Here is a 25,794-nt window from a genome sequence, read left to right on the forward strand (position 1 = left end):
GCGGCCTGGATCTGCCTTCTGATTTTGTTTCTTTTGTCATGGTTGCTACAACATCATTGCTCCTACAGGCAGAATCAAGAGCTACGGGTTCAAGGGACGAGAGGGAAGAAGGACACAAGCCAGGTGTGTGCATGCGCATGAATGGAGCCTGCGTGCACAAACATTCGGTGATTTGGAGCCATTTACGCAGCTCATCTGGAAAATCACAGCAGAGGAGAGGTTTCCTATGGGGAAGTCTGTTGGGAGCCTGATTTTACCCCTCTCTCTTTGCCCCAGGCTGCACTGGCAAACCTTCGGCTATTTAATAATAGTATCTAGTTGATTTACATCCAGGGTTGCCCAGGGTTCTAGTGTGTGCACTGCCAGGCACAAACAAGTACAGACCAGCTCATGCCCCACAACAAAGTGGCCATTTTATGGGGAATCAACTGGAATTCTCCATTGCTGTCTCTGTCTGCCCTGCTACTCAGAAGACGGTGGAAGGAATGCTGAAGTAAGCTTCTGTAAGAGCTCACTGGCCTGGCTTTGAAAGAGAGGATCAGCTGGGATCTCTGAATAGATTAGGAGTCAGGGTGAAGACAGAAACAAAGAAGTGTTTCAGGTGCAAAGGAAATGTGGGTGCTCCATGACTCTCTGAAGGAGTCCAAGGGCTGGACCATTCAGAACCTTCAGGAAGACTCAGAACAGCTCCAGCCTGCCTGAGCTGGAAGCAGTGTCACTGTTGGTGTTGCGTCTCCTCTGAGAACCTTCCAGAACCATCTAATGGCATGGGTCAGAACTACTGACTGCTGCATTTTGCACTCAGGGCCTTCCATGAATGGCAGTTTCTGGTACCTTTGCAGACTATTCCCTAACATGCCCTTTACATATAAATTCAGCCAACTGAAATCAGAGCAATATTTGAGCTATGGCCTTTTTTCCCTCTAAAATGCTACCAAACACTAGATCTCTTAGTTCTCCCATATTTTAAAGTGCACAGATGCCTGATTTCAGATTCTGTGAAACAGCGCACAAATTAATATTTACAAATGCTTTCTGTCTCAGGACCCCTCTGTAGCTACTAACTTCACATTTGGGAAAAAGTAGACCCTACTCCATCCCACTGTGCCACGTTGTTTACCAAAAGTATCCCACCAGGCACTTGTATTCCTCACCCACGTGTATTACTTTAAAATGCCTTTCGGTAAAGGAGAATTTGAATAGCATTTTATGCATTAACTGTCTGGGAATGCTCCCAACATAATATACTGAAACACAGAAGACTGGCTGTAGGTCCAGATCACCTGGTAGTGAACCATGGAAAGGTATTATTCACACACCTTGGAGCCTGCGGATTCTCTAAGCCTTCTTAATCATTCTTCAGGTATTACTTTGTCCTTCAAAACAGCAGATTTCAGACGCATTTATAAAACAATTCAGTTGTAATCTGGGTCCCTAAAGCTTCAGTATAGACATTTATCTTGTAAGTAACAAAGAGATGGGAAGATTTCCTAAGTTCTCATGCCATCCCACCTCCTGCTTGTGTTACTCACTATTCAAAATTTAAGAATAAGAAGTCATCTGGGAGAAAGGGGATGGGACCGAGCATCCCTGAAACACGGCTCAGGGCTTGGTTCCCTCCTATGCCCATCACCTGCTCCCTCACTCAACCACAAACACAGCTGCAATATCAGGGTCAGTGTTCCACATCCCGTAGCAGATGACCCTCTGTTCCAGAACAAACAAAGTGTGCACCCTATAAGCATGATGACATTAGAATTAGACTTCAAAGCTAGCCTCAAGATGCTCACAGACTGATATTAACCACTGTCTGCCACAAGCATATGGCACAAGACAGGCTGGAGCAGATCACAAGGAAAGACTCGTTGGCATATTGGCCCACAATACTGCCACAGAGGCAGAGCTTAGAGAGGGTGCTAGGCAAGGCATTCATCCGCTATTTCACTCTGGAAAGGGGATCAGTTGGGGGAAAAAAATCTGCAAACCTTTTGAGGACAGAAGGCAATATTGCTTGAAATTTATGAGTAATGAGCCATTTTGGGAGAAGGAAGTTGATTCTGTCATTCATTTTGACAGGGCTTATTAACACAAAAGGAGGAGAGGGCTGGTGGGGAGGGTGGGGCACTTGTGGGAAGGTGCAGAGAGGACAGAAGGGTGAAGCCAGCCAGGCAAATGAGAATGAGAAATTGCAATTATGGACCTTATGGAGGAGCTGCTGGTAAGCTACCCTGGCCAAAGGAAAATGTTGATTGGACCAATTTTCAGAGGGAAACAGACAGCTCTTCTGCAAGCAGATGGATGACAAATCTCTAGGAGGAGGCTGTGTTGTTCATGTGTGAAATGGTCTTAGCCAAGGAGTAAAAGCGCCAAGCCATGTATGTAAGCAGAGCCACCTGGCCTGTGTGTGGTGGTGGGGCCGAGTGTGTGTGTGTGTGTGTCTGTGTGTGTGTGTGTGTGTGTGAGAGAGAGAGAGAGAGGCAGAGAGAAGGATGGAGAGACACTGGCAGCAAAATCTCTTGCTGAAAACTCCAGGACACTTTAACCAAGCAGCCCCCATTTGTACATCTCTGTCTATCTCTGTCTCTCCGTCTTGTTTTCTCCTTTCTTGTTTCCCTCCCCCTCTATCCAGCATCCCCTTGCTGCTTTAACCTTTTCCCCCATCTCTTAGATGTATCTTGTCTTGTGGAACTATAAGATCCAAAAACTGGGGGAAAGAAAAAAAAAAGACCAAGTAGAGGCAGGATCGAGATTAAAGTGGCCAGAAAATAATCTGCCAGCAGAGGCCAAGCTCAGAACAAGCCCTTCAATGTCGCTCACCTAAAGCCCCGCCCCCTCACCAATAAAGTCTACTCTCATGGACCAGATTGTATGTCGGAGAAGAGCAGGAGGCATCTTTGTGGATGGACACGGTCTAGATCCAGACATGGAACTCTCCATGTCCTTGACTGGGGGCCATGCTTCTCTCCAGTACAGATGTGGCAGACATCCCTTCCCGAGCATTCGAATTGTTCTTTTAAGGTTAAGGTAAACCAGGGTTTCTCAGCCTTGGCACTGTTGACATCTTGTGCTGGATGATTCTTTGTGGTGGGGGCTGTCCTGTGTGTTGCAGGATGTTTAGCAGCATTCCTCGCTTCTACTCACTAGATGCTGGTAGCTCCTCCCCAGTCGTGACAAGCAAAAATGACTTCAGACATTCAGACATTGCCAACTTGCCCACGGCGGAGGGAGCAAAATTAGAATCACGGAGGTAAATTTTATAGACAGTTGGCTGGTTCTAAGTGGAAAACTACTCTCTTATTGCATGAAGGTTAAATGCACTCACATGTGACACACACTCACATTCATAAACACACACACGATACAACGACAAAATCCCTCAGACACAGCGGTCCTCGTTTCTGATTTTTCCACACTTTCATTTGCCTGATTTGTTGTAAATGCCTCTAAAGTTTGAGCAGAACATCAAGGGTTCCGTTTTCAAAGTGACCTCAACTGCCTCCAGTGTTTCAGGTGTTGAGCTCTAGAAGCCAGGATGGAAGTTTTCAGGCAGATACAACTCCCAGGCTTTCATTCAGCTTCTATAAAACAACAGTGCACACAGGCACATGCCTCATCACCAGTGTCTGCTGTGTGCACCCAAAAAAGAAAGCAGACGCAGAAAGATGATTGAAAATGTATTCCATAGGGCTCTAGGGTTGTCTTGAAATGCTCTGTTCTGAAACACTATAAAAATTCCTCACAGATTTTCAGTGACTAGAGGCATGGGGCTGGGGGAGGGGGTGCTCAGCTGCACTCTTTTATTATTGAGCTGATTCAAAGGAACAGATTTTATGTTGATAAATGTACCTGATACTGACTTTAATGTTCATGGACTGGGTCTTTTCTATCTGTAAAATATGGTTGCAAGGCTTTCATGGACAAGACATGGCCTCTTGTCTCTGGTAGACCAGGCCTTTTTTTTTTTTTTTTTTCTGAGATGCAGTTTTGCTCTTGTCACCCAGGCTGGAGTGCAATGGGGCAATCTCGGCTCACTGCAACCTCTGGCTCCCAGGTTCAAGTGATTCTCCTGCCTCAGCCTCTGGAGTAGTAGGGATTACAGGCGCTCACCACCATGCCCAGCACATTTTTGTATTTTTAGTTGAGACAGGGCTTCACCATGTTGGCCAGGCTGGTCTCAAACTCCTGACCTCAGGCAATCCACCTGCCTCGGCCTCCCAAAGTGTTGAGATTATAGACATGAGCCACCATGCTCAGCTGACCAGGACTAGTAATAGCAAATACTGGGTTGGTGCAAAAGTAATTGTGGTTTTTGCCATTGAAAGTAATGGCAAAATCACAATTACTTTTGCACCAACATAATATTTCTTAAGCGCTTGCACTGTTCCAAGAGCTTGACATTCATTTAATTATCACAACAACTTTTTGAGGTAGCTATCATTATTAAGCCAAGTTTGCAAATGAGGAAAGGAGACAGGGAGAGTTTCAGCACTTACCCCAATTACAGCACAAGCTGATGCCAGAGGGAGATTTGAACCCAGGCTGGCTCACTCCAGCTAACACCCAACCATCACATGCAGGGCCACCCTGCTCTGCTAACACATTCACACAACTCACTACACATCACCAGACCGACTTGATGCTTTCTCCTAACCATAAATAATAAAGGGACTCAGAAGCCCCAAGTGGGGAGAGGTTAATGGGTTTGCGGTTAGAAGGCTTTGCGGAAGAGGGGATGGGAGCTGGGCCCTGAAGTAGAGGAAGGATTTTGACGGGCTGGGTCAGATGGAGGGAAATATGGCGATGAACACGCACAGAACGTTAGAATTACAATGTGAAGTAAGGTTTGGTTGGGACATAGGCTGCCAGTGGAGCAGTGGGGGCGGCGAGGGTAGGGGGGTGGGAGGTCACCTGCTGGACACCCTGGCGACCTGTTCCTGCACCTGTTCCCTCCTCACTAGGTGATGGAGGCAGAGAGGACACTGAAGAGAGGAGACATGAGGGTTGTGCGGTGGCCCTGGTGCATCATTTCCTAAGAACCCTAAATTTAAATTCTCTGCCCTACTATTTCTTCCCCATAGACAGAGATCCCTTAGTTCTTTCAAACTCCTTTTTCCTTACTGACTGCAGAGACCCCAAGTTTCTCACTGGCACTGCAAAATATATGCAGAAATTTGACAGTGGGTGATAACAGGATGTTTGGAGTCCTTTTAGCATTAAAAAAAAAAAAACAACCAGTAGCAATAGCATCAGAGTATTTTTTGTTCGTTTTTTTTTTTTTTTTTTTTTTTTTTGAGAAAGAGTCTCCTCCAGGCTGGAGTGCAGTGGTACGATCTCAGCTGACTGCAACCTCCGCCTCCCAGGTTCAAGTGATTCTCATGCCTTAGCCTCCCAAGTAGCTGGGATTACAGGTGCCCACCACCACGCCTGGCTAATTTTTGTATTTTTAGTAGAGATAGGGTTTTGCCATGTTGGCTAGGCTGGTCTCAAACTCCTGGTCTCAGGTGATCCACCCATCTCGGCCTCCCAAAATGCTGAGACTACAGGCGTGAGCCACTGAGCCTGGCTGGAGTTTTCTCTTATCATAGAAGCATTCTGTGTTTCTATGAGTTTTAGGCCCATTCGATCCACATAAAAACTGCAGCAGGTATTACCACCTCCCTCTTGACAAACGGGGGCATGGAGGCACAGGCAGTTCAGTGATTCTTTTCTGAAGATCACGTGGTGACTGTGGGACGTGGAGCTCAAACCCAAGTCTGTGGATTCCTAGCTGGAGGCAAATTCTACCACATCACATTTTTAAGTACACGTGCCTGAAAAGCTTGCCACTCAGGCAAAATCACAATAAGACTCAGAATCTGTAAGCGACTAAATTTGCCTGGAGTGACATTATTTTTGTGGCGGGTGTTGAGACTGAGAATAGAGTTAAATGTTAGGAAAAAAATTCTGAAGTTTACTGATACATTGCTTGGACCCCAAAGTCCCTGCACTCCTTAGACAAGTGTTGGAGGGAAAGGCCACATCAGGGGTGAAGTGGCATTTATCCACTAGTATACTCCAAGATGTCGCGAGTCCCTGAATCCCCCACATCTCTGATTTGGTCTTCCAGCAACTATTGGAATAAGGCTATATGATTTGTGCAACAACAATGAAAAGAAGGCAGGAAAGAGGGAAGGAAGGATAGGAAAAAAAAAAAAGAAAGGGAAAGAAAAAGAACACCGTACTGCGACCACTAGTTATTAACAGCCCAGCCTGTGGTACACAAAGCTGACAGTTATTATGAGTAATTAGCACAAAGGAAGGTTCTGTATACACACTATTTCCAGACATGTTTTTGAAACAAGGGCTTTGCCTTTTACCACCAATAATTTGTCTTGTTGTATGTTGTTACTTACACAGATGTTCCATAATTTTTTGCATATGGCTCAGCCAAAGAAAGCTTTTTCCCCTTCCATTTTTGGGAAAGATGCAACTGACTGTGTAAGGGAGAGGAGAATGTCTAGTTTTTACATAATTTCTATGGCGATGATAGGGGTGCAGTGGCTGGTGCTGCTGGTGTGTGTGTGTGTGTGTGTGTGTGTATGTGTGTGTAGTAACAAGATTCCCCACCCAATCTTGCCAACCATATTTCATCTAACTCTCTTGACTGAGTCATTCCTATGGGATTAGGGAGTACTGCGTACATCCAAGGTTCGTGGTGTTTGCTGAGATAACACATTATCAAAAGCCTCTCTAAAAAGGGTTGAATATTTACAGAAGAAAAAAGAGGCGGGAGAAATGTGAATGCATTTGAGATTTTTTTGTTGTTCTTTCTTGGCAGTCTTTACAACTGACAACAGCAGAGCCCTCTCATGTTTCTATGACCTTCCTCAGCACAGTCCGGAATGCACATGTACGGTATCAGAGAGCAGCCCGCCTCCATGTTTTCTTGGGAAGGAGGGTCTGTGCAGATGTGGGGTTTTTTTGGGGGAAATGGGTGTGGGGGTAGGAGCAGGAGCGTAGATAGAAGGAGTGGTGAGATTAAATCCAAGCATACCAGGTTTTTAGAATAGAGAAATACAACTGGCTGAAGTTATCAGGGAGGAAGGGCAGACTAAAAAATATACATCTCTTTTATTGCAATACCACCAATTGAGAGAACATTCTGCTGGGGGGGATGTCTGCCAAGGACTTCTAATTCAGTTTGTTCCACCCGTTTTATTTTTAAACTCGAGTGCAGATTTTATTCCTGGAATGTTATAAGATTGGTGTGGGCAGAAATGGGCAAATTTACTTCAGAAGTGCTTTATAACAACTTGGAAAAGACCCTCTAAAATTCTCCAAGTACATTTTAGGGGTGAAGTTCATTTCTCTCTTTTCTGAAGAAAGCTGCCTTGATTTTGCAGAAGTAAAACTCGAGTATAATTTTGAAAGCATTTCAAAATAGTGATGCTATCTATTGGGTATTTAACTATTTTCCAGGGAGTATTATAACAATTTGCATAGTCTCTCATTTAATTCTCACAACTACCTCATCACCCCCATTTACGGGCAAGAAACTAAGGCAGGGAGAACTGCTAGAGTTGAGTTCAAATCCAGATCTCCACGATATCAAAATCCTTCTTCGCCACTATGCAACTGTGCTTTCGTGTATTCATATCCAGGACATCATAAACTATCAATACAGACGATGTATTAAATAAATATACAACTTGGCCATCAGGCTACTATTTATCATTCTAACAGGATGGGGGCAAAAGCAGATTCCTTAGCCTGCTTTTCTGATGAGAGATCGCGGGGGAGCCAAAGGCAGTTTGCAAAAGAGGACCAGTCTCTGCGTAGGAGTTTTGGTGGTAAACATGTGAAGGTATCCAGAGAGTGATGGAAATGGTGGATAATCTATTTATTTTGAAATGCCAAATGGTACTAATATAAAAACTTGTTCAACCTACTTTGGCAACATTAAATATGAAGGGAATGTACCTTCTTCCCCTCCTCCAAAAGTATTTACTTCAAAAATCGATTTCCTCTGTCACTGGTTAATGCTGCATTTTGCTCAGTGGTTCTGAGAAACCGCATGGAAAATCACAATGTTACACTCGTTAAATTGACCCTGCAGGGCTCTACCACCAGTACATGCATCATCCCAAGAGGTAAAAAGGCAAGGCTGCCAGGCTCATGCTGAGAATATCATCATGAAATCAACGAGGATATGCAAATCTCTCTGTTCCATAGCTCATTTGCATGGTTTTCATTGGTTTTGTAGAACCTCTATACTAAATGTCAATTTCCTTTTCTTTCCTAAAGCTTATTAGCTGTGTGTGATGTTTACAGCTTGAAGACCAAACAGATTTAATAGTTAAAACATTTAAACTATATAATTTAAAAGCATGCAAGGAAGAGGGAAAAAAAGAGGCTCTGATGTAGATCAAACATGTAGATATATTTGTGCTGTTAAAATATGCTTTCCAAGTTTGGAAGATGCGGAGGCCTCATGCATGTCTGTGCACACATAAGCACCACCACAAAATTTGCTTAACCTATTTCTTTTTTCTTTTCTTTTCTTCTTCTTCTTCTTTTTTTTTTTTTTTTTTTTTTTTTTTTTGCAATGATCTAGAAAAAGCAGAGACATTTGCTTATAAACTATGAAGGGCTTGAACCCAGCCACTGAGTACACATTTTACTCACAATGAAATCTGAATGGAAGCCTGCCAATGTCTGGGCTGACATTCAAACATTCCGAGTTTCTATGTATTTCAATCTCTCAAAACTAATGTTTTAAAACTCTTGATATTTTCTGAGGCACTACACAGTTCAATCCTCACCTCTCAGTTCAGAGTGAATATACAGCAATAATTCTGCTTGAAAGAAGTGCAAAGAAGGTCTTTTGCTGTGCAGCATGTAACTCGATCTACCACAACAATACAATGAATAGGTTATGGGTTTTGTATTATTATTTTCCTTTGTGCATCAGATCTAGAAACAGGGTGAGAAAGGAAGGTTGAAGAAATCTTTTAAAAATCTATAAATATTTAAATATTAGTTACATAGTAGACAATGTCCTATAGCCATGCTTTATGGAATAAAGCATAGAATCTTTTGCATTTCATGTGGCATCTGAGTACATTATCTACTGCTACTAGTTATTAGTTCACAGCTCTGCCAAGAGGTAATTGGTGATCCACACCTTCTGAATACTTTTTTTTGGGAACTTTAGCACAATTAGCTGATGCCTCAAATTTCACCTGGACCGCAACAGAAACAGCTGTTCAACATTAAATTAAATTTTATAGTTGTTGGCTTTAAGGAGGATAAGAAGAACTGAGTGCTCTAAGGAGATTTTAGAGGTGGGCAAAAAACAGCAACCTGCCCCTACAAGCAAAGAGAGATGTCCCTCCTGGTTAAGCACCCCTTTGTCACGTGCAGCCCAGGGGAAGTTGTGATAAAGCATCATTTGAAAGTTTTAATGCCGTTGGGGCTACAAGCACATTGTCTTGATGGAATTCAGCTGTACAGCTCCTTACTGTCAAATACGATCCATTCTGTTTTAAATTCCTTTAACTGTGACAGGCAGCATGATGAAACAGGTGCATTAAGTGCAGGAAACAGAACAAAAGTAAGAAAAGTGCTCAAAGGAAGGCCAGAAATAGCGAAGCCAGAGTGACAGTCTGCAGACCTGGGTCTCAGCAGCTCCGCCCAGGAGTTCCTGCCGGAGCTCAGGCGAGCCACGGATCGGCTCTGTGCCACTACCTCCTCATCTGCCAAACGAGGGTCACGACGCGTCCTCTAACCTCAGAGAATTTTTGTGAAATTGAGAAACTTACAACAAGCACTCAGCAAACATGGATGCCAAACTATTATCTCATAATTCAGTGTGCCCAAATCAGACTGAGACAAGTAAAACCCCAAATTAATTTGACACCATATGCTATGGGTTACATTTTCCAAAAGCCTTCGGAAATTGGCATTTATAATATTTGTGGGTTCACCCTTCTCCATGTACAGAAACATGTGCACACATCAAAACAGACCCAGTTAAGTCTTAATTATCTAGTGGAAGATTATCCAAGATTCTTACTGTTTCTCCCTTTTCCTGTTGCCCATTTTTAGCCTTTTTTGGCAATTCCTCCACTATTAAAGAAAAGAGATGGCATGCAAATCAATCAACCCCTTTCCTTCTTCACTGTAATTTCAATTATCTGTGCTACCTCAGCCTCCGTTGGCATGGATGGGCAAGGAGGTGCTATCTTTGTCCTCAGAATTGGATGGAAAACATTCATCTGTGTTATTGGGAAATGATGTGAACTTAATTTCTCTTTCCCTTCTAAAACTTTGCTTACTGAATGGAAATGTTCCTGAGATCTGTTTATTTGGTTCTATATTTATGTACTTCCCTTTTAAAATAGAGAATACATGTTAATGTTTCTTTTTTTTTTTTTTTTTTTTTTTTTTTTTTTTTGAGAGACGGAGTCTCGCTCTGTCGCCCAGGCTGGAGTGCAGTGGCGCGATCTCGGCTCACTGCAAGCTCCGCCTCCCAGGTTCACGCCATTCTCCTGCCTCAGCCTCCCAAGTAGCTGGGACTACAGGCGCCCGCTACCACGCCCGGCTAATTTTTTGTATTTTTAGTAGAGACGGGGTTTCACCGTGTTAGCCAGGATGGTCTCGATCTCCTGACCTCGTGATCCGCCCGCCTCGGCCTCCCAAAGTGCTGGGATTACAGGCGTGAGCCACCGCGCCCGGCCGTTAATGTTTCTTTGATGACTCAGTGTGTATTATCGGTAACAGTCCATTCATGATGTTGCCATACCACACAGCATAATTTTCTATCTGCTTCTGATTGATTCTTCATTCTCCCTTGATCTCAGTTTGTCATTTAATACATCTAAGTTTTTCACTCAACAAATCAAATACTGATGGAGAATCTGCTATACGCCAGGCACTGTGCTGCTAGGAGCTGAGGATTGAACGGGGAGAAGCAGGAAGCTCCCTGCTCTCATAATGCTTCTTAGTTGGGGAGAAAAGACATTAATGATGTAATCACATAAATACCTATTTTTATATGTAAAAAATGCTGTCAAAGAAAAGAACAGGGTGATGGGAACAGTTGGAAGAGGTGTAAAAACGCCAGAGAAGCTGTGGCTCCTAGAAAGAAGGTAGGTTTTAGGACTAGAATGGTGATAGTGGGCCGGAGGAGAGACAGTGCATTCGAAAGACACTGAGGAGATTGCATCAGTAGGACTTGGTGACACATTAGATGCAGAGGAAGAGGGACAGAAATGCTTCAAGGAGGACTTTTAGGCATCTGTCTTGGGTAACTAGATGACGCCAATGGCTGAGATGGGGAATTCTTGGGTAGATGAGGTTTGGTGGGATGGTGATTGTTATAACTTTGACTTTGAACGTGCTGAGTTCAGGTGATATTGTGATACCCCAAAGGAGGTGCAGAGTAGGTAGCTGGAGACACAGGCCCAAAGATGATGAGAGGTCTGGCCTAGAAACATGGATGCAGGAGTCATGGGTCCATCAAGGCACTGTGAGTTTGGATGAGATCATCTAGCAGAACACTTAAGTGGAGAAGCAAAGTGGTCTAGAGACTAAGCCATGAGGAACTCCAACACTTAGAGGCGTAGAAAGCAGGTAGAAAGGAAACACCTGAAGACTTAGGAAGGAGGGGCCAGAAAGGGATGATGGCACCCGAAGACAGTGGTGTTCAGGAAGCCAAGGGAGGAAGGTATTTAGACAGGAGGGGGAGAGCAGAATTGGCAAAGATGTGGAGAAACTGAGATGAGAACTCCTACTAAAAACACACAACTGGTCCAATGACATGGGATGGCATGGAAATCACTGATGACCAAGCAGGAGACAGGGGTGGACCGCAGGGGACAAAGAGCAAGCTGAAGCCAGCTAAGGAATGTCCTCGGGCCATCTCCTAGCGGAGGCGGTAGAGCCGTGGTTGAAGGTACAGGAAGTGGACTGTTAGGGCCCAGGTTCCCCTTAACCATGAGACCTGAAGCAAGTTACTTTATTTCTCTAGGGCTCAATTTTCTCACCTGTAAAACAAGAGTAACAGTGCTCATCTACTAGGTTGCTGTGAGGTTCTTTTTCTTTTTCTTTTTTGGAGACAGAGTCTCACTCTGTCACCCAGGCTGGAGTGCAGTGGTGCAATCTTGGCTCACTGCAATCTCCACCTCCCGGGTTCCAGCTATTCTCCTGCCTTAGCCTCCTGAGTGGCTGGGACTACAGGGGCCTGCCACCACAACTGGCTAATTTTTGTATTTTTAGTAGAGATGGGGTTTCACCACGTTGGCCAGCCTGGACTCAAACTCCTGACCTCAGGTGATCTGCCTGCTTCAGCCTCCCAAAGTGCTGGGATTACAGGCGTGAGCCACCACGCCTGGCCTTCTGTGAGGTTCTTCACATGTAAGCCACTTAGCCCAGTGGCTGACTCATAGTAGTTGCTGAATAAATGCTAGTCTTATATTAACACCCTCATAACCCATTAAATCAATATTTATTGAGCATCCATCTGCCAGGCACTGTACTAGATGCTGACAAAGACATCCCCAACAACAAATAATTACCTATCCTCATGGAAATAAAAGATTTATAATGAAGTATTTTCCATTAAATGGTGATAGATGCTAAAAAGTTAAGCAGAAAAGGGGGCTAGGGTGGTGGTCTGGTGACCATTTTTTCAAGCTTGTCAGTCAAAAAAGACCTCACAGAGACAGTAACTTTTGGGGAAAAGCCTGAAGAAAGGGAAATAGAAAGCAATGTGGTGACTGGGGGAAGAGCCTTCCTGACAGAAAGAACAGAAGGTACCAAGGTCCTGGGGTGGGCTCCTGTGTGGTGTGTTGGAGGAACACCATCAAGGTGGTGTTCCTGGCACTGAGTAAAGGGGGTGGGGAGCAGGAAATGAAGTCAGAGGGTGGGGGTGACAAGTTCTTTGAGCCACGATAAAGTCTGAGGTCCTTACTCTGAGTGAGCTGAGAGGCACTGGAGGGTTTTGATCAGAGGAGCTACAGGGTCTGGACTACATTTTCACCAGTTCATGCTGGCTGTTGCATGGAGGAGATATTCTGAGAAGAAGCAGAGAGACTACTCAGGAGGTTACTGATGAACTCCAGCCAAGAGATGGTGGCACCATGGACCAGCAGGATTGTGTAGGAGAAAAAGAGGCATCAAGGACAACGTCAACAACTGTGGCCTGAGTAACTGGAAGGAGATGGGAAGGCAGTGGGAGAAGCAGGTTGGGGTAGAATATCAAGAGTTCATCCCACTGGAGGCAGTTAAGAGACAGTGGGATATGCAAGCCTGAGGTTCAAAGAAAAGGCCCAGGCTGGAGAAGGTGTCAGTTTTGAGATGGTTTGAAGGCATCAACAAAAAACAGACCAGGTTTGAGGACTGAGCCCTGAGGCTCTCTCACATTTGGAAACCAGAGGCTGCTACTTTCCGCTACTTTCCACTCTGATTTGTTCCACTTGTGATTAGGCTGTATCGGCTGTGGGTGGGAGTGCGAATCAGCACCACCCCCGTGGAAGGCTACTTGATGCAGATAAGTTCCATCCACTGGCAAACCCAAAAGCTACACATGTCTACACGGGAAGGGCTGTGCGGCACAGGTGCACAGCAGATCTCAGCGCTCTTCCCCTGATGTTTCTGCTCTTCCCATGCACTAAGGAGCTGAGCAAACAGCAAGTCAGAAGGCAGGGCCATGGGAAGCAGAGGCCAGAGGTGGCTGGGAATTAAAAGGACAACTTATAACCTTACTGTTCTGCCAAATTCCTACAGAACTGATAAGACTCCCTGGATACTTTTGTTGTATTATTTTCTAACAGAAAACATAGATAATCCAAGCTCCTTGTGTCTCTTCCTGCATTAATTATAATTTGATTAACTTACAAATTATTGGTATTCCCTTTTGTTCCAGCCCATTTGAGGATATAATTTCTCTTCATCTCTTCCTAAATGCATAAGTTGGCTCAGCATAAAGTATAATTACTTGATAACCATGGAAGCTAGGTAGCAGAGAGTGTAAGGAGAGCTTCCTGTATTTTGAAATGCATTGTCCATGGACCTTGTCTGGGGAAGAGGGTGCCACACTAATTCTGGCCTTGGCTACTATGGGTGTTCAAGAAGCAGCATCATGCAATAGAAAGATGTGACGCTTCTGGTCGGGACTTCTTACGGCAGTGGTCCCCAAACTTTTTGGCACTGGTCCATGAGGCTAGGGGTAGGGGGATCAGGCATTAGATTCTCATAAGGAAGGTACAGCCTAGATCCCTCACATGTGCAGTTCACAGTACGGTTCACTTTCCTATGAGAAAGAATCTAATGCTGCCACTGATCTGACAGGAGGTGGAGCTTAGGCTGGCTGAGCTGGCTAATGCCAGCTCGCCTGCCTCTCACCTACTGGTGTGCCACCCAGTTCCTAACAGGCCACAGACCCATAATGGTCCATGGCCCAGGGCTTGGGAACCCCTGTGTTATAGGACCTGACACCCAATTTCTGCCATCTGAAAAGCAAAGAAAGATAACAATGGACTCTGTTGACTTTTTAGCAGAAATAAAAATTTCTTGTTTATTTTTTCTCCATTTTTTAATCCAAAATATTACAACACATAATAGGACACAGATACTGAAATAATACATTTAGTGCCAGCTTTGAATCAGGTTTCATTGCTGTCAAGAGAAAGGTAAAGGTGACGTTCAATCCATCTCCCTTGTAGACAGTAAATTTTAATTAGTTTTAATTAGAAATGAGAAGTCCTACACCTCATCTTTACAAGTCTCCTGAAACATACCAAGATATTGTCTTTCTGTAGACTCAGAGCACATATAATCAGATAACTGGTCCACTTACTGTTTATATTGTATATTTTATCCAAGAATGATTTATACCTATAAATCCAGCCAGGAGGATCTCAGAATAATATTTATGAGATAGACTGAAATTTAATAGCAACACTTCTTAAGTAGATGGACTATCAAGAAACTCTTAAAATAACAGAATGAAAAATAAGGTAGTGGCTCTGTATATAAGCCCCGTCAGCCAGTACACGGGAGGTACTCGATCAATGCCAAATGAAGGAGTGACTTCGTAAGAGGGACTAAGAAGCAATTCAAGTTGCTATTCTGGAATCTCTTGTGTAAGATGGGAATCAAGTCTAACAGAGTCATTAATAGAATTTAATAAGGAAAGCTTCCAAAAGAGGAAACTCCAAAGTTACCCTTTCGTTACTGAATTTCTCAGATTCTCAGTGGATCTAATTTAAACTGCACAGGAAACAAGGCCCTTTGTCAAAAGGTGCTAAATCTAACCTACACTATAAGAAGCACGTTTGCCCATCCTGTGTTCCATGTTATGAAGGGCCTCCAAGAATTTAAAAAGGACAAAATAGAAAAAGCACAGAGTTCCTTTATAGTATTACTATCTAGCTACTAAAAGCCAAAAAGAAAAATGTGATGTCAATGGCAATTTGGCAACTACATTTGTAAAGTTATAACAAGCCAATTCTCAGAGCTAGAGACTTCTTTTCGGGGGGGGGGTGGTGGGAATAAGGGTTGGGGTGGGGTGGGGATGCTGACATCAGAATGTGTACCTGAGTGACTCAGGGGGTTTTTTCAGCCTCAGAGCTACCATTTACTCAGCGTCCAGGGTCCTAACCAAGCCTAAACTTGATCTAAATTGTGTCTTTTGATGAATTAGTAGTGATTGGTTTCATACTGTGTTAATTTGGAAAAGATACGTGTATTAATTTTATTTTCTACATATGTTAAACAAATAAAAAATTGAGCTTGTTTTGTTTTTCAAAGCACTTTGTAGTTTTCTTGTCCCTAAAAAGTATTTACTAAAAATCTGTGACCGAAATCAAACTTTTCATTTTGAAGTATTTGAGGTTTAATCCAGAGGCATAGTATTTAGCAGAAACATCTTCTCAAGCACTATTAAAAAATTAAAGTGGGGCCAGGCACAGTGGCTCACGCCTGTAATCCCAGCACTTTTGGGAGGCTGAAGTGGGCAGATCATCTGAGGTCGGAAGTTCGAGACCAGCCTGGGCAACATGGTGAAACCCCATCTTTACCAAAAATACAAAAATTAGCTGGGTGTGGTGGCAGGCACCTGTAATCCCAGCTACTCGGGAGGCTGAGGCAGGAGAATCACTTGAACCCGGGAGGCGGAGGTTGCAGTGAGCTGAGATGGCGCCATTGCACTCCAGCCTGGGGAACAAGAGCAAGACTTCGTCTCAAAAAAAAAAAAAAAAATTGAAGTGGGGCCAGGTGCGGTGGCTCATGCCTGTAATCCCAGCACTTTGGGAGGTCTAAATGGGTGGATCGCTTGAACCCAGGAGTCTCCAGCCTGGGCAACATGGCGAAACCCCATCTCTACCAAAAATACAAAAAATTAGCCAGGCGTGGTGGCACATTCTTACCACAGAGACATGCCCCCAAAACAGATGAAAACTTTGATATTTCAAAAGAGCTAAAAGAAAATGAGGAAGTAAGAAGAGATTAAGGAACACTAATCCCAATAAAAACATTCAGAAATGAAGTGATTGGAGAAAACAAATAGTTGGATAGAGAGAGGCAAAAGAACGTGGGAAAGAATTTGAAGTAAAAGAAAAAAAAAATCAATTTTCTAGATGAAGACCAAATAAGAAGGAACACAAGAGGGAATACATATATACACCTTTAGTCCCAGCTACTTGGGAGGCTAAGGTGGGATGATTGCTTGAACCCAGGAGCCAGAGGTTGCAGTGAGCCAAAATAGCACCACTGCACTCCAACCTGGGAAACCCTGTCTTAAAAAAAAAAAAAAAAGAAAGAAAGAAAGAAAAGAAAAGAAAAAATTAAAGTGGGAATTCAGGGAAAATGATGGCACCAGTGTCAAAGGTAGCACAGTTTAAAAAAATTTTTCAGAATCCCTGCCCTCCTGCTCCCTGCCAGTAACAATAGCAATGATAACAACAAAAACAGAGAAACTGGAATTACACAGCCAAAAACCCATGGACCACATCAAGACAAAATGAGGTTACTGTGTAGTCCATAAACCTGAAGACAGGAATGGGTGTGGCCGAACCATTTATAGTGACAGAGCCAGGCAGAAGCAATATCTGTGCAAGAGAAAGTTGGAGGAGAGGCAGTGGGCATCTGAAGGTTTTGGCACAACGGGCTCCCAAGCTTCCAAAGGTCCTTACGGCATGGTCAGCAGGGTGGTGAGCTATTTTGAGCACAGCAGCATCATTGGCAAGGGGTCCTGCAGAATCCAATTCATGGGGTGAGGGCAAGGAACCCTGGGAAGGTCTGAAGGTGCTTAGGTGTTACGGAGCCAGGGCACTCTTGAGACCAACAAATCTAAGCTTCCTTCCATGACCAAATCACCTTGAGAAGAAACTTTTGAGAGCAGAATCTAAATCGAACATGGCAGTAATAATTTAGCCAAAGTGAAGGGAGGGGGCAGATCCAAGTGAAGGGAGGCAGAGAAGATGAAGCTAAGAAAATATAGGCCTTATTTTATTCCATGGAAACAACAGAAGACGGAGTTCTATGGCCTAGACACTAGAAAATATTTTCTGGCCCATCCCTTATCCCTAAAAATACAAGAAAACTCATTCCACTTAAAAATGAGTAACAAAATAGGATTGTGGTCAAATGCGGTGCACAGTTATTATAAGAAGAAAAATCAGAGTAGCATTCTTACCACAGAGACATGCCCCCAAAACAGATGAAAACTTTAATATTTCAAAAGAGCTAAAAGAAAATGAGGCAGTAAGAAGAGATAAAGGAACACTAATCCCAATAAAAACATTCAGAAATGAAGTGATTGGAGAAAAGAAATAGTTGGATAGAGAGAGGCAAAAGAACGTGGGAAAGAATTTGAAGTAAACGAAAAAAAAAATCCATTTTCTAGATGAAGACCAAATAAGAAGGAACACAAGAAGGAATACATACAACAGATAATCTTTGAGGAGTGCTAAAAAATAGAAAGGAGAAAGTGTTAAACATCAAAAAGAAATGAGGAAAGAAATAGAATTCAAGAGAAAGACTCAGAAAAGGAACATGAGCAAAGAAAACCCAACATAACATTGTAATAAGAGCCTTTGAAGAAGAAAAGCAATAAAAACAGCAAATGCTTAAAATCGTGACTGAAGCACAAATTCTAGAAGTAGAAAAAGATTTGAAACTATATATTGACAGAATACTCCATGCACCTGGAAAAACTGACCTAGGAAAGAAAACAAAAAAAAAAATTCTTTGGACACTCAGGTAAAATGACTGAGTTACTTATAAGGGACAGAAAATTAGAGTGTCACCCGATTTTTCAAGAGCCAGGCTTCATGCTAAAAGTCAGTAGCGTGACACTCAGGAAAGGCAACTAAGCCAAGGATCTTATACCCAGCCAAAATCATCTTCCAGCCAACAACAATCTGTTATGAATATGCAAGGACCCAAGGAATATTGTTCGCAGAAACCCTTAGTAATCTGCAAGGGAGAAGAGTCAGGCAACCAGTCTGGCTGGAAAGGCACTGATACAAAGACTGGGTGAGCATTTAACACATAATCAGCTGTAGGTCTGTTACTGAAAGATGATTACAAGCAAACAATATTACATATAGCCAGAACGATATAATGACTATGTGCTCTGACAATATAGATAGTATAATGATTAAAAAAAAACACGCGGGAAGAATATGAAAGGAACGAAAATAATCTCAGTAACATAGATGTTAAGTGGGAGTAAAAGGATATTACCTTAAATCAAATTATAGCCAGAGAAGAAAATAAGAAAGAAAGGGTGCTAAGAATTTCAAAATCACTCAGAGTTGGAAACCAATAAACAACAGCTAAGAAAAGTTTGGGAGATAAGAAGGGTACCATATTAAGGAATTATTCTAAATATTTTTATTGGAAGGCTGGGCGTGGTGGCTCACACCTGTAATCCCAACACTTTGGGAGGCCAAGGCGGGTGGATCACTTGAGGCCAGGAACTTGAGACTAGCCTGGCCAACATGGCAAAACCCTGTCTCTACCAAAAATCCAAGAATTACCTGGTCGTGGTGGCGCACACCTGTAATCCCATCTACTCAGGAGGCTGAGGCACGAGAATTGCTTAAACCCAGGAGGGTGAGGCTGCAGTGAGCCAAGATGGTACCACTGCTCTCCAGCCCAGGTGACAGAGCAAGGCTTCGTCTGGAAAAACAAACAAACAAAAAAAATAGCGGGCATGGTGGGGCACACCTGTAGTCCCAGCTACTTGGGGGGCTGAGGCAGAAGGATTGCTTAAGCCTAAGAGTTCAAGGCTGCAGTGAGCCAAGACTGTACCACTGTACTCCAGCCTGGGTGACAAAGTGAGACCCTGTCTCTAAATAAATAAATAAATCTATTGGAGCAAAAAAAAAAAAAAAAACCTACCTAAATAGTATGATTGCTTATAATAAAAATGAAAGATATGCCTTAAAATGGTAAAAAGGAGAAAATAAAGCAGACATGCATGAAAAACAGACTTCAACGACTTCACCTTGTTTTGTGGGTTTTATTTCAGGAAAATTTAAATATTTTTATATAATTATTGAACAAGAATCACTTTTCAAAAGCCTCTTAGGAAGTCTCAAATTAAAATAAGTGAACTCAAATGTATATCCAGTTATTGGCATAAACACACAGACTGTAACTATTCCAAATGACACTAACATATTGTAATGTAATTGTCCATCTCTAGCCCAGTGGACTAAAAACCAATACAAAACTAAACAATCAAAATAAAAAAAACTTTAAACATTTTCAGTAAGCATATTGTTGCACTGTCACTGGCATTTTTGTTCGGAAATTATTGCAAGTGTAGTGTGGGATAAAGTAAATGAGTAAATTGTGTTGGTGTGAGTGAGAACTGCTATTTTCAGTTTGAGAGAAAGAAAATACTGATGTAAAATGAATGAAGTTAAGTAAAAGCCTTGTGGCACATCAGTATAAACTCATGAGGTATTTTACCTTAAAAAATACGTACACACGGCCAGGCACGATGGCTCACGCCTGTAATCCCACCACTTTGGGAGGCCAAGGAGGGCGGATCACAAGGTCAGGAGATCGAGACCATCCTGGCTAACACGGTGAAACCCCGTCTCTACTAAAAATAGAAAAAATTAGCCAGGCGTGGTGGCAGGCGCCTGTAGTCCCAGCTACTCGGGAGGCTGAGGCAGGAGAATGGCGTGAACCCGGGAGGTGGAGCTTGCACTGAGCCGAGATTGCACCACTGCATTCCAGCCTGGGCGACAGAGCGAGGCTCCGTCTCAAAAAAAAAAAAAAAGTACACACAATCGATCTATATCTATATCTAGAGAGACACAGATTTCCTATCACTGGCTGTGTCCACTGGAAAGGAAAAACAATATTCAACCCAGTGAGAACAGTTCCCCTGGGGCCCAGCCTTTGGTCTCCAAATATCATTTCTCACTGAAAGAAACCAGGTCTCCTTGGAAAAAAGCTGATCCCAGAGCTAAGGCAAGAAATGTACAAGATGAGCCTGGAACATAGTGTTATACTAGAAAGCAAGAAAACTATCAAAGACAGCCAGTATTGGATTAAAAGGACTCAGTAGCCAAACTGAATAGGATCCCAATGCTCAGACAGGGGACCATCTGAACATGAAAAAGGGTAATCACTGTCATGGATTGAAACACAACAGATATGCTGCAATCTATGAATTTACAGTCATGCTTTCAAAACACAGTGACTTGGTTTGACACTGTGAACTAGCTGTATCATGCAAATTGGTAAATAGACAGAATCTAGTATATTATCCTGCTTTTCCTACAAAACCTGAAGCACCGGGTAGATAAATTACAGATGCAAGGAGTTTCTCTTCATGAACAATAATTCCTGCTAACAAATGAACAAATAATAATAGAATTAGACTACCACTATTTGCAATCCCTGATAAATTTATGAATTCAGATGACAGTCTCACTGCAAAAAGAGATGCCACCAACCATTACCTCATGAAGGAAATACACAACACAACACCAACTATGAAGCAGTAGAGCAAGCAAAGCAAACAAAACAATGCCTCTAGAACTTCCTAGCAATTCCCAAGAAATTCAGGAGACAGAGGGACATGCTTAGCAACACCACATGGAGGCAATCATCCAAACCCAGACGGGTGGGAAATTCTACCAGACAAATGGTCTGGTTTCTCAACAGAAAAAACTGCAAAATAAAAAAAAGACAGAGGTGATACCGAGTAGTGTAAAAGAGGTTTAGGAGACCGAAATGACCTTTATTTGGATCTTGGTTCAAATAAACTATTAAAAAATCCTACAACATAAAATAAAACTTATTAATAAGTCAATTAGGAAAATATGAATACTGACGGGATATTTGATGATATTGAGAAATGACTGTTAATGCATTTTTTGGTGTGATGATGATGTTGCAGTTGTGTATAAGAAGAAGAATCCTAATCATTTATAGAAATAGTAAAATATTTTATAGATATTTTGAGTCAACAGCAATCTGTTATGAAGATGCAAGGTCCAGGGAATACTGTTATTTGGAATTTGCTTCAAAATAATCCAGGTGCAGAGGTGGAGTAGAGAAAACGATGTTGCCTCTGCTGCTGAATGGGGTGGTGGGGCAAAAGCGTTCATTTACCACCTCTCTGCTTTCAAATGTGTTTGATATTTCTTTTTTTTTTAAGTTTTTTTATTATTATTATACTTTAAGTTTTAGGGTACATGTGCACAATGTGCAGGTTAGTTACATATGTATACATGTGCCATGCTGGTGTGCTGCACCCATTAACTCATCATTTAGCATTAGGTGTATCTCCTAATGCTATTCCCTCCCCCCTACCCCCACCCCACAACAGTCCCCAGAGTGTGATGTTCCCCTTCCTGTGTCCATGTGTTCTCATTGTTCAATTCCCATCTATGAGTGAGAACACGCGGTGTTTGGTTTTTTGTCCTTGTGATAGTTTACTGAGAATGATGATTTCCAATTTCATCCATGTCCCTACAAAGGACGTGAACTCATCATTTTTTATGGCTGCATAGTATTCCATGGTGTATATGTGCCACATTTTCTTAATCCAGTCTATCATTGTTGGACATTTGGGTTGGTTCCAAGTCTTTGCTATTGTGAATATTGCCGCAATAAACATACGTGTGCATGTGTCTTTATAGCAGCATGATTTATAGTCCTTTGGGTATATACCCCATAATGGGATGGCTGGGTCAAACGGTATTTCTAGTTCTAGATCCCTGAGGAATCGCCACACCGACTTCCACAATGGTTGAACTAGTTTACAGTCCCACCAACAGTGTAAAAGTTTTCCTATTTCTCCACATCCTCTCCAGCACCTGTTGTTTCCTGACTTTTTAATGATTGCCATTCTAACTGGTGTGAGATGGTATCTCATTGTGGTTTTGATTTGCATTTCTCTGATGGCCAGTGATGATGAGCACTTTTTCATGTGTCTTTTGGCTGCATAAATGTCTTCTTTTGAGAAGTGTCTGTTAAATGTGTTTGATATTTCTATAACACAAAGTTAAAGTTCCTTTGGTAATTCGGCAGTGTTTCTCAAATGTGGTTTCCCACAGCCTTCCTTTGGGGTACCTATTAAAATTCACATTGCTGACATCAGCTTACTCAGGGCACTTCTCAAAATTGAAAGCTGCCCAACCCCAGATTTGTGAATCAGAATTCCTGGGAGTGAAGCCCAGAAAACTGTATTTTACATACAGTATGCAGGTAGGTCTTCTGCACACTCCATTTTGCTTTAGTCATTTGCATGAAATAAATTATTTCTTTTTCAAAGGGTTTAACAGTTTAATCTAAAGTTTTTTTTCTATTAAAGGAACTTTACAGTGACCTAAAATATTCTTCACATGTTGTTGTTTCATTTCAGTAAAATATATCCTGTTGGTGTCATCTATCAACAAGTACATAGTCTTAACATTTTTATTATGGGAGAAAGGGATCAGACCATACTCTCTACAGTTTGCTGAGTGTGTGGTTAATAAACTAGAGGAACCAGCCTAGAGTAACATGGATGAAGCTACAGAAATGTGCCTTTTGTATGGAAGACATGCTTGGTGACAGAGAAGATAAGTTTGCATTTTTTAAAAAGTGATTTGAACTCAGCTATAGCATTAGCATATATTCCCAGATTATGTAACTATTCCTAGACTCACAAGCACTATTTTCCAAAAAGAATGTGTCCCTTATCCTTAACACACAGAACATAATTCTTTCTAATGATAGTGCTTATCACTAGAAGCCAGAGGCTTGTTGAATGACTCAGTTTCCCGGGCAAGTAAATATAGTGTACCAGGATGACAGACAATCAGAAACAGACATCAATAGCAAAGGTATTTTTTAATTGTATTTTAAAAACATTTTTAATTAATTAATTTTTTTTGAGACAGGGTCTCGTTCTGTCGCCCAGGTTGGAGTGCAGTGGCATGAACTCAGCATACTGCAACCTTGGCCTCTTGGGTTCAAACTATTCTCCTGCCTCAGCCTCCAGAGTAGCTGGTATTACAGGTGCCCACCACCCACCCAGCTAATTTTTGTATTTTTAGTAGGGACGGGGTTTCACCATGTTGGCCAGGTTTGTCTCAAACTCCTGGCCTCAAGTGATCCACCTGCCTCAGCCTCCCAAAGTGCTAGGATTAGAAGTGTTAGCCACCACACCCTGCCTATTTTTATTTTTTATATAGGCAGAGTCTCACTATGTTGCCCAGGCTGGTTTTGAACTTCTGGCGTCAAGTGATCCTCCCACCTTGGCCTCCCAAAGTGCTGGGATTACAGGTGTGAGCTACTGTGCCTGGCCTAATAGCAAAGGCACTGATAAAAAAAATAGGAGAGCAGAAAGGGACAGAACCAGTACTTAGTAAACATTACTAAAATGCTAGTGACACTCTTAGAAGCTTTATATAGGATTTCTAATTTAATCTTTATTGAAGCTTGTAGCTTTTAAACTTATTTAAAAGCCCCAAAGATTCTACCAACGGGCTTCAGAGCATCTGCATTTTATTTTTAAATTGAATTTCTCATTATTAAGTAACTGTAGTTTCAGAAAAGCTCTCCATGTGCCATATAGTAGAATAACACTTAATTCAGGGGCTAGGGTCTAAAGGTCCCACCCAATGCAGAGTGTGTGGGTTCAAAAGTATCCTTGAAATTGTAAGGTGCAAATCAGATCCTAATACCATTCCACTCAAACCTTTCAATGCTTCCTATTACATTTATGGTAAAAACCACAGTCCTGGTCCATGTCAAGACTTAGAAGGCCCTACATGATCCAACCCCAACTATGTGAAACCCTCCTCCTCTTTTTTCCTGCGCATGCCCATCTCCTCCCTATGTTCTGCTCCAGCATAGTGGCCTCCACACTCCCCTCCACATCCAGGCACAATCCTGGTCCTACCTAGAATGCTCCTCTGGCAAATGAGTTCTCTTCATTCAGGTCTCTGCTGTGATGTGTCCCTCCCTGGTCGCCTTGTCTAAAAGAGCAGGCCCCCTCTTCCCTCGCCCCTCTGATTCTTCTCTTCATTCATCACAGCTGATGTTACACCACAAAGTCCTTGTTGGTTTGTTTCCTGCGCTAGAATGATGCTCCTTATTTATTCATTACTGATATATCACAGGTGTACATATTTTGGGGGTACAAGTGATATGTACTATTGAATCCTAAAACTTACTCCTTCTATTTAACTGTATTTTTGTATCACCCATTAACTGACTTCTCTTCATCCTTGCTCAAACTGCAGCACCTATGAGTCTTAGCACAGAGAAGGCACTCTGTAAGTATTGGCTCAATAAATAAAAGTGTCTTACACTGCCCAACAAGGACACTATATACAGTTTTTGTTTATACCACCCTGTGCAACAATGCTCACATACAGTGGAATTTGAAAACCACTGAGCTAGGCTAAGGCCCAAGAGGAAAGCCTACATCAGATCTGTGTCTGGACGTCCACACCACTGCACCTTTGATGTCCCTAGCGGAGATCAAGCTTTTTTGCTTACATGAAGGGTTTTCTTAACTCCATTTTGTTAGTAAGGCTCTACATCTTCAAGATTTGCCAACTGATTTATTTGTTGCTATTGTTGTGAGGGTTAAAGGGGATAGCAAGAGTTCTTCTGAAGTTAGATTCTTAGTTACCCCATTAATCAAATGTAACTTCCATCCTGGCATTGCCACAACTACTAATGGGCCAGACCATACTGCCAGGCTTGTGTAGATCTCAAAATAAAGGTATCCCGTCATCTCAGTGACATCCTGTTTCTCAGGTAGAAAGGTTGTAGCGCTACCATTGCTTTTTTTAAACATATACTTAAGTTCTCCCTACGTCCACTTGCATGAAATTTCACAAGTGAGCACCCTAGTACAGCATGAGTATATCATGGACAATTAACGGCCAAGGCCAGACAAAACACCCTGAGTTCTTGTCCTCAGTGAATTTTGGTATGTAATAAATAAACATGTAGTATAAAATGGTGTAATAAAATTAAATTATTGGCATTAAACTGTCAGACATACCATGCTTATGGTAGCCAATGTCAGAGATTAAATCTAAAGTTCAAGATTGGACCCACCATGCAAAGCAAAGACAATTTCTTCCTTCTAAAATTGAAAGAGATGAGCCCTCCCTCAGGCTTATGAGTTTCTTCTTCTTCTTGTTTTTTAAGTACATCAATGAGCATCTCATTAATGTTATAATTTAAAAAGTGTTTTCTCCCTCTAATGGAAGATTTAGGCTAGAGGAAGCTATCATTGGTCCTCCAAATTGCAGGCTTACCAATTAAAAAATGTAA

The sequence above is a fragment of the Pan paniscus genome, chromosome 5 (assembly GCF_029289425.2).
Source record: "Pan paniscus chromosome 5, NHGRI_mPanPan1-v2.0_pri, whole genome shotgun sequence".
NCBI lineage: Eukaryota > Metazoa > Chordata > Mammalia > Primates > Hominidae > Pan > Pan paniscus.